A 6,522-nucleotide genomic window follows, 5' to 3' on the forward strand; every position below is an offset into this window, starting at 1 on the left:
AATTAGTCTTAACAAGATAACTGAACACTAATTAAAGTGACCAAACCGGGGCTGTGATAAAACACCACGCAGATTATTCTCCTCTTTTGTGTGGTCCAAATGTTAGAGAGCTAACTTTTTAAATGTTATAACAAATTCCTACATTTGATTTTGTTGTTGTTGTTGTTTTTTTTTCTTTCTTTGCACTGTTGAAGATGAGTATTTACATTTGAGAAGTTAGTGGATCGTGCCAAACTTACTCTTTTCCCTTCATCTTTATTCCAGACTGCTGCCTTTGTGAAAGTGTAGCAAGAAAGTTGATATATATCCCATTTTTTTATTTCTCCTCTTTTTTTTTTGGCCTTGTAATATTTTGATATTTAAGGTACTCCGGCCTGTCAAATCATGACTTTTTCCACGATCAAACAACACAATATTTCCAGGTAAAACTCAAGCAGCTGTTTTGCTACCAGTTGCGGTTAAAATGTCACTCACATCCAGGTAAGACAGCAAAAACTTTGAAATTCTCAGGCGGACAAGACTGGCTTAACTGTGCAGCAGAAAGAAAAACAAACTTTTTTTATAGTAAAAGCATGCAACTGTGCACTTTTAACATTTGAAGCCATTTGTAAAACCCTGAATCCCAACAAAATAAGGACATAAATAAGAAAGGAATTAGAAATAGAAAATTTTTCTTGGTGCCACTTTGTAGCAACTTAAATATTGTGGCTACTCATTATCACGAAGTATGTATGAGACAAATAACATGACCACACAAATGTCATCAATTTCACTGTTAATGCACAGGTACCTGCCAACATGCACAGTTCCATACTGTACTATGCAGCCTGCATACAGTAGAAGCTGTGAACTCCTACGTATAAGCAGGTCACTGATTCTGTAGAAGTGTCACAAACATGAATTATGAATCAGCATCTCAGTCTTCAGGCTTTTACTACCCCCTTCTTCTTTTATTTTTATGTAAAACACATTGTTAAAGGTCAGTGGAGGGAGGCGGCAGCATGAGAGTCGGGTGTGTGTTTCTATGAATGTGTGCACGCATGTCATATATGTGTGTGCATGTGATGTGTGCCTATGATTAAGTGTAATTCCTTGGTGTGTATGTGTGAGCGTGTGTTTTTCGGCGGGGGTGAGGCTCTGTCTCCTATGCATGCTGTGCTCATTGAAAAGTGGTGTCTTGTGCCTGGGGGTGAGGTGGGGGGTGGGGTGGGGTTGAGAGAAGGCGGGCGCCCAGGCGTCAAAGAAAGAGGTCACATCCATATTCATCGCATTGGACATGCACATGTAAACCACTTTTAATGTGCCGTGACAGTTGAAAGTTGTGTTGAGGCGGAAAGAGATAAAGAGATAAAGAGACGGCGAGGAAGAGATGGTGACAAATATCAAAGAAACGTTGTGAGAAAAGTCCACATGTCCTGACTGGGCCCTGAGTGAAAACCTGCTGATCCTATGCATGCAACATCAGAACGAGCGTCATAATCGAAGAAAGAGAGCAGAACATTTTCATCAGATATATTTCGGCACAAAAAATACACAAGTCTGCTATTTAACAGTCTGTCAGATCACCTGAGCTGCTCCAGTACAACGGTTCTACATTAACATTGGCATCTAACATTCCTCAGTAAAAGTTTGTTAAATATATTTGGCCTTGTAGAAGTCTTGATCAAAGTTTGGCCCAAAACTTAAATGTGGTGATGGATCCAGACGCATTTGTCTTTCCATTAGAAATTCTTCCAACTTACTTTTTTACCATACAAAACTCTCAGTGAGTCCCAGCTCGCTATGTAATGGACTCTGTGCAGAAAACTGTGTAAAAAAAAAAAGAAAACTAAGTTCCTATTGATTTTTGTTAGCATTCAGACATAATCACCTGAGGGACGACACATGAGTCACTGAAAGGATGAAAGGGAAAGTCATGCTGGGTTCTGAGCAGCGAGCGCTACTGTAGCCTCTGAGGACAAGTTGTGTCTGCTGTCGTCCCGGTGAGGAACAGTGAGATTTACCACTCATACGTGTCTTTGAGGGTGAGGGGACACGCAGAACTCACGAGAACCCTCACGCAGACACGGCAAGAACATGAAAATTCCCCACTTGATGCAAGTTTTTGCGCAGAGGCAACACTGCCAACATCCTATCCAAAACTCACGTGAGCCACCTGAGGCACCGCTGGGATTTGAACCCAGGATCTCCTGTTTACTAGACAGGTGCTTTAACCAACTAAGCCACAGCGCCTGTTGACACCCTGATATTAATTTAGGCCACTTGTTTCTCCAAGATCCAAATAGCCGTTCACACGTGCTCATCACTGTAAAATTTCTTCCCTGTTTTTAAAGCTGTGCTGAAGAATGCAGCCGTGGTTGGCGCTGGTGAACACGCTGGGTAGTGGCAAGTGGAGGGGGTGGTTGTCTGATGGCTGAGAAGAAAGCGGACCAGACCACCTGGAACTGAAGCATCTGATTTAACCAGCCGCCATCTTCACCTGCATCTGCTATGATCATACAGTCCTGAGGGGGCTGCTAAACGTTAACACCGTTGTATGTCACACGGGCCTATCTTTTAGTCAATATACCGTATTTTTTGACTGCAGTGAAGAGACTTGCATGGAGAGGGTGGAAACCTTTCAAAAATATATGCCATAATAAGGTACTTTGAGGACGGGGGGGAGGGTCATCTTCACATCTTAGTCAGGGCCCAGGTAGCTATTCATGACAATGTGGTATTGTACGACAGCATTTAAAGTCAGCCTCTCTCTGTAACCGTCTGTTATAGGCGCGCACTTAGAAGTCGTCAACAATGAGTAAGAAACGAATAATCAAACTCATGCCATCAAGTCAAGGGGTTGTGTCAAAGTAGCATAGAGAGACGTAGAGAAGGCGGTATGGTTGCAGCGTACTCACAGGTGAGAAGGGCTGTGAGCGAAGATGAAGCTGAGGATGATCAGGATGTCGATCAACTTGGGTGTAGATAGACATGCAGGGTGCTTAACCTGTTGATGCCCTGCTGTTCGGCCTGTGCAGCATGATCGACCCTTACCTGAGCCCTCTGAAGGTGAGGAGGGGTCACGCCGACGGTTGGAATCAAAGGACGGGACTCTCTTGTAACCTTACTCCTGACTTCTCAGACAACACCACGGTCCCCTGGGCATCTTCACTCTCTATTGGCTTTTATCCTCACAAAGGTTTAGTGGCGACAGGGGCTTCCCTAAACGGGCAAATTATGCTATCGGTTTCCTCACTCACGTTAGAGGATGAGAGCGGCTGTCTTTCCCTCAACCAGAGGAAAGGTTCTCCATCTGGAAATGTGTTTTGCAGTCAATCATATCATAGCTGAGCTGAATTTGGCGGCACATTTGTTTTCTCATGACTATTTATATTTACTTTGATCCTTTGGGTTTGAATGCAGGATGGTCAGATTTAATCCCAGTTCCTAACACCACTGGCATTGTTCTCAGAGAATCTTGGAGACAAGTTTATCCTGTCCAGCAGAGCGGTGCACTGTGAGTCTTTCTGGGCTCTAACCTTCAGCTTGCCTTGAACAGTGGGGAATCCTCCTCAATCACTATAAGGAGGTCCTCTCAGCCCCTGTTATATTTTAACCGCTAGACCCACACCATGGGGCGCTGTGTAACGGCCCGTCAGTGGCTGTAACCTAAGCACCAAAATTGCTTTTTGACGATGTACCTAGTGTTGTTTTAAGAGCCCCTGTCTGTCCCATCCAACCCCACCCCCACAAAATATGATTTAATCATTTTTCTCACTTACTTTTCTCAGCATGAGAGCAAAAAGAAGGGAAGAGAAGGAAACTGAGAGGGGCCGGGGGTGGGGCGATGGTGGTGGAGGGAGTGGGGGGGGGGGGGCATACTGTAGAAGAGCATTCCAAAGTGGTGAAGAAGGGGAGACATTATAGCAGTTATTTCCGCCGTGAAGAGGAGAAAACCTCTTACAAGGCAGTTCTTAATAGGATCTGGTCGCTGAAGCTGAGACCAGGCTACTCCTCTTGAGAAGTCCTCCGGGTGAAAATCAGAGCAGGCTTTTAATCAAGAGGCAGCAGACGTTATACAAACAAGTGCCTGTGCTGATGTCATCTTGAAAAATTTTATCCCTTTAATGCTCAGATTGCTCCTCGATTATTGGAATTCAGTGAAATTTTTTTTTTTTTCATTCGGTGCTCTTGGAAATGGGATGATTTCAGATGCAGAAGCCTAAATGTTGTATACCATCAACCTCCTGACCGCTATGATGCCTGCCAGCATCCATAATCTAATCATGATCAGGTAGGGAAAAAGATACGATATCCCTGGGTCTTCTTGCAAGAAGACGGACACTAAACACAGCAGAGAGTTAATAAACTGTCAGAGGTATTAATTGAGATGCAAGGTGTTATGCAATATGTTTTCTGCAATTTTTTTCCCACTATATTTCAATACTTAAGCGTTACCAAACCTTCCCTAAACAGTATTTTCACACGGTGGTGCAGTGGTCAGCACAGTCGCCTCACGGCAAGAAGGTTCCAGGTTCAAACCCCGGATCAACCACTGGATCTTTCTGTGTGAGTCTGCATGTTCTCCCTGTGTTCTCCCTGTTCCTGTGTGGGTTCTCTCTGGTACTCCAGCTTCCTCCCACAGTCCAAAGACATCAAGAGGGGATGAGGCTGACTGATGCTCTAAATTGACTGTAGGTTGTCTGTCTCTATGTGTTGGCCCTGCCATGGACTGATGACCTGTCCAGGGGGAACCCTGCCTCTCACCTGAAGGCTGCTGAGATAGGCTCCCCCCCCCCCCCCACCCCGTGACCCTCAACAGAATAAGCAGTAGAAAATGGATGGATGTTAAATGTCATTACTTTTTAAGAGTGACTTAAACATCAAAAGATTTTGTTTTCAGGTTATTTCAGTATGTGCTGTTGTTGAGTTTTTTGTGTTTTCAAAGTCACTGTATCAGGCTGTGTTGTAGGGAAAATGTAAAGTGATTTATTTTTTTTAAAGAAAAAGAGTCACATGGCTTCGAAAGGGAATTTGAGGCCAGAAGCCAGCATTATTAGGCAATAAAAGGATGGTTAATGTCAAGGATGGGGCTTGCAGAGATTCCACTCACATCCTCTCTGTCTGTCACTTGTGATGATATTCAACCACCCAATTTTCCCACAAACTTAACCAAAAGTGATGTTTGTCTACTGATTTGTTTAAAAAAAAAACCAATGACTTTCCATTTCAAATTATATTCGATGGGTACAAATTAGTCATATATGAATATAAACTCTGGCTCAAGGTTATAATCAAGCTCGATAATCCTCCTTTTCACTCGCGACACCTCCCTGATGTATACGCTGTCTTTTTAAAGACGTTTCAGTACGTTTAGTTACATTTAAAAGTCTGGCCATAACTACCTCGGTCACTAGAGGGCATCTGTCACTTCAACAACAGAAGGTGTAGGAGGGTCTGAAGTGCTCAACTCTCCTACCACTGAAACTGGACATGATACCATGATTAGTTCTCCAGAAATGATGATATCTTCATCTGTTAGAGAACTGGAATGGATGCTCAGCTGTTAGAAACGAAGAGAGTTCAGGCTGGGTTCCCCTGCGACATTGTCGCAGGTTTTTCTTTTTCTAGCTCCTTGTGTCATTTCGCGTCGGGGAAATATTTAACATGGTATTTCAGCAAGAACAGCAATCATGTGCAGAGATTTATTTATTTTATTTTTTTTAAAAAGGTAGAATGGAATACAGCAGATTGTGGTAATCGTTTAAAATATGGACGAGCCAACCTGAGCCAGACTGCTGCGGATAACCGCGTTCCACATGTCAAGAACCGTCCGACCATTTCACAGCTGGAATAGTTGCCATCCGGACCAACACCCATATCTCTCATCGCTCCCCGTTCCACTCTCCTCCTCAGGAACACATTGTTCCCACACCCTTCTTGCATCAGCGGTTGACACCCACTTGAGAGCTCTGAAGCACTGTGTACATATGACCACAAGTGTTGTTACTGTTACCAGGGATCACCTTACCCGCTGCCATCACTTCTGGGTCTGTCAGAGACCTGGTTTGGGTTAATGGACAGACCCTGTGGTTCATGCATCATCCTCACTACTTTCTTTCCTCTCTTGATATCTGGTTGCGCTGCGTAGCTGTCACAGACATACGATACATTTCCAGAGGAGCAATTATGCTGACATATTCGGTGTACAGCCAAATTTCACATGCAAGCTGCGTATTCACTGTATTTCCTGCTTTTCTAAATTTTCTTTTAAAAATGTGTGTGCACGTGTGCAACAGGTGACAGTCATGTCCGATGTTTGTTCTTTTATACATGCATGGCAACGCAGTTGTATCTTTTGAATATAATACCCAAGTTTGGACGTATGTACGTGGAGCTCCACTGCTAATAACCTTCTATTTCCTGGAAGATCAAGGATTGGTGGAAGTCTCCTGGTTCACACTCCAGTCCAGCTGGGGGCGGTAATACACCTGTAGGGTGATTTTTTTTTTTTTTTCCAATTGGACTAAAGAAGAAGAAGAA

The 6,522-nt window shown here is 43.7% G+C and overlaps 1 non-coding gene across 1 annotated transcript; it reads right to left on the reverse strand.

Annotated features, from left to right (window-relative positions):
- Nucleotides 1–2,158: 2,158 nt before the first annotated feature.
- trnat-agu (transfer RNA threonine (anticodon AGU)) lies at nt 2,159–2,232 on the reverse strand. The gene has a single exon. It is a non-coding gene; the product is annotated as a tRNA-Thr (tRNA).
- Nucleotides 2,233–6,522: the final 4,290 nt, after the last annotated feature.

Source organism: Aulostomus chinensis, chromosome 16 (genome assembly GCF_037954235.1).
Source record: "Aulostomus chinensis isolate RoL2024-O1b breed Wild chromosome 16, RoL_Achi_v1.0, whole genome shotgun sequence".
Classification (NCBI taxonomy): Eukaryota; Metazoa; Chordata; class Actinopteri; order Syngnathiformes; family Aulostomidae; genus Aulostomus; species Aulostomus chinensis.